Below are 9,446 nucleotides of genomic sequence, written 5' to 3'. Positions count from 1 at the left end.
CGCCTACAATTTGGCGACTCCAATGGGGAGGATTCTTGGTTATTTATCGATTTGAGTGATCGGTATTTAATTGAGATGAGTGGATGAGACTTGAAAGATTCTTGAATTGTTATCCTGCGATTTAATTGGCATTGTCACATATGCATATGCATATTAGGTTACCTATTTTTCCACAATAGTACGTGTTCTACGTACGTGGCTAGCCTGGGGGATTTAAGCTCTATCAACCCAAAAACGTTCAGGACAATAAGGGTTCATCCGAGTTTTTAAATCCACCCAAACCATGGAGTCGAGTTCGATTTCATCACGAACTCGCGGTGCTGCCCGTTGGCATACACCCTCAAGGGAGGCTGCCTTGCTAACGCGTCCAAACTCTTAACCATGGTACCCTTTGACACCCAAATAAGCTTGACCATAGTGGAACATAGATCTTGACTTTAGGTTGCGAACTTCATTGCATCATTCGTGACAATGTGCTTATGTCTGCATATGTTTATTTTATTTTTTATCTCTTTTTATTTATTTATTTATTTTTCTCTTATCAAACCTTTTTTTATTGTTAGAGTCGAGTCATAGATTTTTTTTAAATTTATCTTGAGTCAACCCGGATTTTTATTCCCGTATCCTGCATAAGAGCCAACTTGTTTTGGTCATAGCCGGAGTTCTAGAAAGAGTTACGTGTCGTGCTACCTATGGATCTGTATCCCCGAGTTTTATCTTTTATTTGGAGTTTGTTTCGCCAGAATCAGAGTCACAGAACAAAAGTTATAACCGATATACTACAGCCTGTCCAATTTAGGTGTCTTTTTTTTTAGTGTGCAACCTCTTATTTTTATTTTTTCTTTTCGTGTCAAGCTAGTCTTAGCCAAGTCCTTTAATCCGTGTCAACTCATATAACATAGGATTATAGAATTTTATTTTTATTTATTTATTTATACCCATGAGTCCTAACTCTTCTAGAATTCCACTTGTCTTCCTAGTTTCTTGTGATTATTGTGCTAACCTTTGTCTTTGGTTATGGTTGATCTTATTTATGACTAACGATTGCCAATGGACCGTTTTCACCTAGTAAATAGCATAAACATTAAAATTGAACAAAATTAATCAAGTTAGTTTGTCTTTTAGTCTTCCGTGCTATTTGGTCCTTGGGTCCTTTGTTTTTCATAACGTCCTCATGTCTAGCCATGCGATCATACCACGAGTCTTATAAATTCACCTAACAACACATGTTGAGTCGTTGCACATACTTTGTCTTCGAGCAATGCACTATATTGCTTATGATCGTATACTAGGACCATGCATGCGTCGTTTTCCGTCGTAATAGGAATGAGTAGAGTATTTCACATTGATTTTGAAAAATTTTTCATACACTCTTCCTTTCCAATCCGAGTATTGAGTCAATGCATTAAGTGAGCTCATTTTGTTCCGTATATAGTACTCGAGTTCAAGAATCATTAGGCAAGAGTTGGAAGAATAAGGGGAACGCCATTCCTTCCTTCTTTTCTTCTAATCAAAGCATCAGTAATAACAAATTTCTTGTCCCTCTTGGCGGTAACAAGTAATTCATAAGCATCTTTGAAGACGAAGCACAAGACAAGTTTCCATACAAGATTTCATGTTTTTTTTCTTCTTTCGTTCCAACCCTTTTTCCCTAATAAGTCTAGCATAGGTTCTCCTTATCCTTATGTCTCTATGCCATGTTCCATCAATAAGCATTTCTTTCCTTTGCATTCGATCATGTCATTCGCAAAAAAAAAAAAAAAAAAAAAAAAAAAAAGAAAAAAAAAAGAAAAAAAGAAAAAAAAATTGCCGAACTAAACACAAGGTACACCAATGATTTGAGGCACCTTTGCAACCCTGTCATTCCCCTTAAACCATTTCAATCACATATCCATTTCTTCATCAACCACTTTGAGCCTCGTCTAACGTTTGGCCTTTATTTCTTCAACCCACATTCACATAACCTGGGATGGGAAGGTGTGCAATTTGTGTAACATTATTCAAAAAGCAAGTTCAAATAAAAAAAAAGAATAAGTAATATAAAAAAAAAATGTCTAAAGGCAAGTGTTCCAATGTCTTTGATATGAACACGTCTCGAATTGCGTCTCTCATCGAGTGCTTGGTACCGTGCCTGAGAAACATGAATGCTAAGTGATTGATGAACCGCATGATCCGGGATTGCCTACATTGATTCAAATGACCAAAAAAAAAACAAAAAAAAGAAGAAGTTCAAAGCAAAAAAATTATGTGAAAAATAAAACTTGCAAAGTTTTCAAATACACGATTACACATCTCGGGGGGTTTCTCTCGGGTCTTGAGCCTTTTACCCCTTTCTTCCTTAAACCATCAGCTTAACCACATTACAACCCTTGAAAGACCTCTTTGAGGTGTACATACACTTGTGCAAAGTTCGGTTAGAGCTACGTTCGGCCGGATTCCTAACGGATACGTAGGCAACCTCACATTGAGGTGCGGCCACATTCATATTCATATCTATGCATGATCGAGTCAAAGAATATCCAATGCTTATCCCTACCCATATAGAGCTAGACTTGGGGGCTTGAACCCACATCAGTTAGCCTACCCAGCCTAAAAGAGTCACCATCTCGACTCTTCTCTCATCTATTTCTATCACCATAGACTTTGCAACCAGCCTTAGTATCACTCTCACACACTTCACTCACACATACATATCCATTTCACCTTCCCTTAGGAACCCCTTATCATGAAATCTTGTTTCAAGAAAACATTCATTAAAAAATTGTATACTTGCTTAGCTTCCTGACCTGAGCAATATTAATTGTTTCATGCATCACATAATGTGCTGAGTTATATAAATATATCTGTGATTTTTAATCATACAAAGCATATCGTGCTTAGCTCCTTGACCTAAGCAACATTCATTATGCAACACTCATCGATCACTTCATCTATATACGTGCTTAGCTTCAAGACCTAAGTGACGTTCAAGATCGTTTCTTACACCATATATGATGCTTAGCTCCATAACCTATGTTCATTCATCTATCGTGTCACATGATGTAATTGTCCTTAGCCTCCTGGCCAAAGAGCATACATCATGCATAAACTGTTTTCAAGACAAGCAATTCAATTCATATGATTCATTTCGTCTTGCTTAAGGAGGAAGTTCAAAAATTCTTCCCCTTTTTTATTATTTTCTTTTGAGGAAGTTAAAAAAAACTTTTTCAAATTTCTTTTTCGAGGGAAGTTTGAAAATAAACTTTATTTTTTCACGTCTTTATTTTTCGGGAGAAAGTCGGTACCCTCTACTCATCTCATGACGAAAATGACGGAAAATTTTTGCTTTTTGCATTGTTGATTGCTTGTGTTTGCTCATACATTTAATCATGCTTATACACACACAATCATAAGTCATACACATCTCATGTCAAGTCGTATCAAGTCAAACTTGGTCAAGTCAATCATAGTCTACACGAGTCCCTTGGCAGAGTTTATTTTGCAAGTCTCAATCACAGCCCACGTCCGGGGACAAGCGGACCATCTACAACCCACGTCCGGGGACAAGCGGACCATCTACAGCCCACGTCCGGGGACAAGCGGATCATCTACAGCCCACGTTCGGGGACAAGCGAACCAATTACATCCTACGTTCGGGGACAAGCGAACCAATTACATCCCACGTTCGGGGACAAGCGAACCAACTACAGCCCATGTTCGGGGACAAGCGAACCAACTACAGCCCACGTTCGGGGACAATAGAACCATCATCATTTTAGTAATCATCTCCCAAGCGAAGACGATTCACGGCGCAAGGTTCTCGATACACATAGACTTGCAATTTCATCATCAGACAAGTTTTTCCTCAAGCATGGAAAATTGTCATCTCTCGACTTTCCTCAAGCATGGAAAGTATCTCAACCGGTGGGTTTCTTCAAGCATAGAAAACTACCAAACATCATCTGTCGACTTTCCTCAAGCATGGAAAGTATCATCCGCTGGATTCCTTCAAGCATAGGAAGCTACCAAATTCATTTGTCACCGATACACTGGTGTCAGATATGCATTTTATCCCTTTACTCTTTTATCTGTGGAACTAACATTCTTCTACAGGTATTGGCGTATACAGAGTGATTTAGGATCGCAGAACGTCTTAAATCATTCTCCGTCCCTATCGACTACTTTGACTATCGTTTTTGAAACTGACGTTTCTACAAACTCAGTCAAAGTGGGGGCTTCTGCAGACACCTAAAAAAGTCTCCCCAAAACCAAACCCAGTGATGAATAACCTTTCACCGCCATTATTGGTCGGGTTAAATATTTAATCTTTGGAGTGCTTAAATCCATATTCAATCCCGATACATTTCATAAACCAACCCAATTCCTTGCCCATTTCTCCAAATCATAACTTAATTTTCTCTTTTCGTGCCTTTAAACCCAAAATAATTCATTTCGGGTCCTTTAAAATAATTCATTTCGTGTCCTTTAAAATCATTCATTTCGTGTCCTTTTTATAAAAACGTTTAGATAAGTTTATTTTGGTCCATAATCTGGGTCCAATTGTTGAATATTTGGATGGGGATTTAAAATAGCTTTCCAACGATATATTATAAGCCCAAATCCGAGTTATAACGAATAAGTTATGGCTAAAATACTAAACTAAGTCCAAACCGAACCTAAGCCCACCTTACCTACGACCCAATGATCATGTGGAAGGTCCAAAGGATTTAATCCCACTCCTAATCCAATTAGAATTAATTGGAAGGTTCTATAAGTTTCTAAAAGATCCTAATTATCCTTTTTGAAAAGATAAGATTAAGGAGTTTGAAATAGAATAAAACTCCTCTAGTAATTCGATTCGAATTGAAAGACGTTCAAAGATAGTCAGAAATTATTTTCGTGCTTCATAGTTTTTATCTAATTCTTATATGGTTGGATAGCTCTTGAAATTATCGTTCCAATGATATATTATAATATTAATTCTGAGCTATAACGAAAAAGATATGAGCGAAATACCAAACTCTATCTAAAACTGACATCGTCCCACTATTTCGGCCATATCTTTTATTCTACACAATATTTTAATCTGATTCCAACTGGGTTAGAAATTAGACTTCAATAGCTTTCTAACTATATCTTATTCATCTTATTCCAATTTCTGGATCAAAAGATATGATAAAAACAAAAACCGTAAAAACTGTTGTCTATCGCAATAGTTTTATCCAATTCGAATTCTTATCTTTTCTTGATTCGACCCCTCTTTTTTCCCTATAAATAGAGGTCATATCTCCCCTTTTTCAATCATCAACAAGCTTGATCATCAAATCATTCTCTCTTCCTCTCTTCTACACCAAATCATTCTCTCTTCCTCTGTTCTACACCAAAAATCATCCTCCCTCCCTACACAAAAAATATTATCTCCTCTCTCTCTTGCTCTAGCCTAAACTCTAGCTACCCTATTCTCTCATTTTATATCCCTTAAGCACTCTAAGGAGTCCATGCGATACCCGAAGTTCTATACTTAAACCAAGGCGTGAAAGGTAGAATTAACTGAGGGTTTGGACCAATTCAACTCTACTTTTTATTTAATTTAATTTCAATTTGATTTATTTTTATTGAAGTTACTAACAATTTATTCATGATGTAGCAATTTAAAGGAACGCGCGGAGTGTGAGTAATTAATTTAATTACTTATATTATTTTATATTGCTAATATCATGATTATTATTATTATTTGATTTAACTAACGCTATTATTGTTGAATTGCTTCCAATATTAATGTTTATTTATTCTATTATTTATGATCACCATATTTCATGTTTAAAGGGAATATGTAACTGAATATCACGACTAATAAGATAATTTGGACAACCGGTTTAAGTTTTTTTTTTAATCTTGTTGTTTAATCAAGTGATCACCAATATTTTAGAATAATGTGTTGCATTAATATTCAACCAATTTAGCATAATAATAGTTTGGAGCAAATTGAATCTTTGTTTGCATGCCTTTGAGATCACAGGAATACTTTTCATAATAAGAATCGAGTAGAGGCCAATACGGGCGAATGTGAATCCATGACTCACTTTGTACCATCATCCCCGATCCTCCTTTCGTGGTTCCGAACCATATGGAGTTAGTAATCTCATGGATTATGAATGGGGTGTAACCTTCACGGGTCAATCGTTGTTGCCTTTCGTTGTCCCTTAATCGTGGTTGCCTTTTATGATCCGTGAACGGTTTACAAGTTCCTTAAAAACTTGTTGGCGGCTCCCTACTTTTCTTGTCCCTAATCGCGTCCCTAATCGTATATGTCTATTCCCACTTCCTATGAGTGCCAAGCATATTCACCACTATGCTTTAACGTAGGCGCACTTTGAACGACGCCTACAATTACTAGCTCCACTTGCCTTCAACGTTTTACGAGAAACTCCATTTCCAATTAGACGAACATATCCATTATGGTCTTCTTTCATTACTACATCAAATGGATCCTTTTTAGAATCATCACTTACATGTACTTGGGATGCTTCCAAACGCCTCATTGCTTCCTCTATCATTATAAAAACCAGTAGGAAAATATTCATTTAAGGTTTAGTTGATGAATAAAATTACAAAAGTACCCACAATTTTCTTTTGTGTATCGTCAGAAGATGTCTTATAGGTCCTTCTTCATCAACTAAACCTTAAATGAATATTTTCCTACTGGTTTTTATAATGATAGAGGAAGCAATGAGGCATTTGGAAGCATCCCAAGTACATGTAAGTGATGATTCTAAAAAGGATCCATTTGATGTAGTAATGAAAGAAGACCATAATGGATATGTTCGTCTAATTGGAAAAGGAGTTTCTCGTAAAAAGTTGAAGGCAAGTGGAGCTAGTAATTGTAGGCGTTGTTCGAAGTGCGTCTACGTTAAAGTATAGTGGTGAATATGCTTGGCACTCATAGGAAGTGGGAATTGACATATACGATTAGGGACGCGATTAGGGACAAGAAAAGTAGGGAGCCGCCAACAAGTTTTTAAGGAACTTATAAACCTTTCACGGATCATAAAAGGCAACCACGATTAAGGGACAACGAAAGGCAACAACTATTGACCCGTGAAGGTTACACCCCATTCATAATCCATGAGATTACTAACTCCATATGGTTCGGAACCACGAAAGGAGGATCGGGGATGATGGTACGAAGTGAGTCATGGAGTCACATTCGCCCGTATTGGCCTATACTCGATTCTTATTATGAAAAGTATTCCTGTGATCTCAAAGGCATGCAAACAAAGATTCAATTTGCTCCAAACTATTATTATGCTAAATTGGTTGAATATTAATGCAACACATTATTCTAAAATATTGGTGATCACTTGATTAAACAACAAGATTAAAAAGAAACCTAAACCGGTTGTCCAAATTATCTTATTAGTCGTGATATTCAATTACATATTCCCTTTAAACATGAAACATGAAACACCGGGAATGGTGTCTTGATTGTGTATTGTTGTTGAGTCTGTTCTATTTATTTGAAAAAAACACAAGAAGATTTTATTTCTTTCTTTTAGGCTACACTTGTAGCCGTGTTTCTAACAATTTCTTTGAGATTTTGCATGCATAGTTCTCGTGATCGATCTATTGTGCCTTTTGATCCGGAAATTGAGAGAACACTCTCAAGGAGAAGAATAGCAAATAGATCTTTGTAATATAGTTCTTCAAGTGAAGAGGAGTTTGAAGAAGAGATGCAAGAAGGAGGAATGGGAGAGAATCCAAGGGTAGCCTTGAAGGAATTAGGTATTCCCGGCGCTTATAGGTTCGATAGTGGGATTGCTCCGCCTACAACACCGGCGAATGATTTTGAGATAAGACCGGCCATGATTACCTTAATAGAGAGGAGGCAATTTAGTGGAGCTAAGAGTGAGAGTCCGTTGAATTTCCTCAAGGAGTTTGAGAAGTATTGCAATACCATCAAGGTGAACGGCATTTCTCAAGAGTTCATTCGACTAAAGTTGTTTCCCTTTTCTCTCAGTGGTCGTGTCTTAGAGTGGTTGGATAAAGAGGTTAAGCCTAATTCGCTTAGAACATAGAATGATGTTACTAGAGCTTTCTTGTCTCGCTTTTACCCACAAAAGAAGACGGCAGAGGCTAGAGCATTAGTCCAAGGATTCAAGCAAAGGCCTAATGAGAGTCTCTATGAGGCATGGGAGAGGTACAAGGAGTACCAAAGAGAATGTCCACATCATGGGATTCCTACTTATCAAGTGATCCAAATTTTCTATGGAAGTTTGAGTGCTCAAGGCAAGTCATGCCTAGATGGAGGAGCCGGTGGTCCTAAAATGAATATGATGGAGGAAGAAGTAGTAGACATAATTGAGGATGTTGTGAGATACTATAGAGATTGGCAAGAAGGAGAGAGAGAAAGTTTACAAGCAAGAGTGGCTCAACGATCTATTCGGTGGATCACCTCAATGCAATCAACAACTTGTCATCCCAAATTTCAAATCTAGGGAAAGAGATGACATCAATCAAAGCAAAGCTTGAGAGTGTGTCCGTGAATTCTTTAAGTCTTCCCTCCCAAACCAAAGGGAGAGGTACAATCTGTAACTCTTCTCCTTCTACTTCTAATAACATGCCAAGTGGTTGTGTGTTTTGTGATTTATGTGGTTCTTATGATCATGATTCTTCCATGTGTTCACAAGCTTTTGTTGATGGATGTGATGATGTTGAAAATAATGAATGTGAACATGTGAACTCTGTGTCTAATGCCAATGGTGGTCAAAGGTTTGAAGGACCTAAGAACTTTGGTAATAGGAATTCTCACCCTCAAGGAGGTGGTTTCGATAATTATAACAATGGAGGATATAGGAACCAAGGAAACCAAGGTTTCCGAGGTAACTATAACCACCAAGGTTATAATAATCAAAACACAAGCCATGGGTATGGCAATCAAAACCAATCTCAAGGTTTTAGTAACCATTACCAAAACAATGGCAATAGTCAAGGAAGAGGAAGTTGGAACAACAACCAAAATAGGGGAAATTTTCTAAATAACAATAAAAGGGGACCCCTTCCCGGTTTTGCTCCAAAGTCTCAATCCAATGGTGAAAGTTCTTATTCCCAACCATCATCTTTTAAGACAAATTTGGAAGAACTGATTGACAATCAAACTAAGATCATTAACACTTATATGGCGGTTAGTGATAAGAAGTTCAATGAGATGATGACTCACAATAAGATGCTTGAGACACAAATAACCCAATTATCAAACACTCTCAAGGACTATGCTAGTCCTTCTTCTTTGCCTTCTCAAGGTGTTGAACCAAATAAACCCGTGTATTCCGTTACCACTAGTTGTGGGAGAGTCTTTAGTGAGGGTGTTTCTTGTTTTATCGAGGAGGAATAGGAGAGGAGTGCTTTGAAGAATGAAGTTGAGAGGGGTGTGTCCAAGGATGTCTATTGTGAAGAGGAGCAAAAGAAAG

The 9,446-nt window shown here is 37.3% G+C and overlaps 1 pseudogene; it reads right to left on the bottom strand.

Annotated features, from left to right (window-relative positions):
* Positions 1–8,116: 8,116 nt before the first annotated feature.
* LOC145599900 (small nucleolar RNA R71) lies at positions 8,117–8,215 on the bottom strand (annotated as a pseudogene).
* Positions 8,216–9,446: the final 1,231 nt, after the last annotated feature.

This window comes from Chenopodium album, chromosome 20 (genome assembly GCF_948465745.1).
Source record: "Chenopodium album chromosome 20, dcCheAlbu1.1, whole genome shotgun sequence".
Classification (NCBI taxonomy): Eukaryota; Viridiplantae; Streptophyta; class Magnoliopsida; order Caryophyllales; family Amaranthaceae; genus Chenopodium; species Chenopodium album.
The sequence above is the reverse complement of the archived record's forward strand: the minus strand, read 5'-3'. Positions and strand labels throughout refer to the sequence as shown.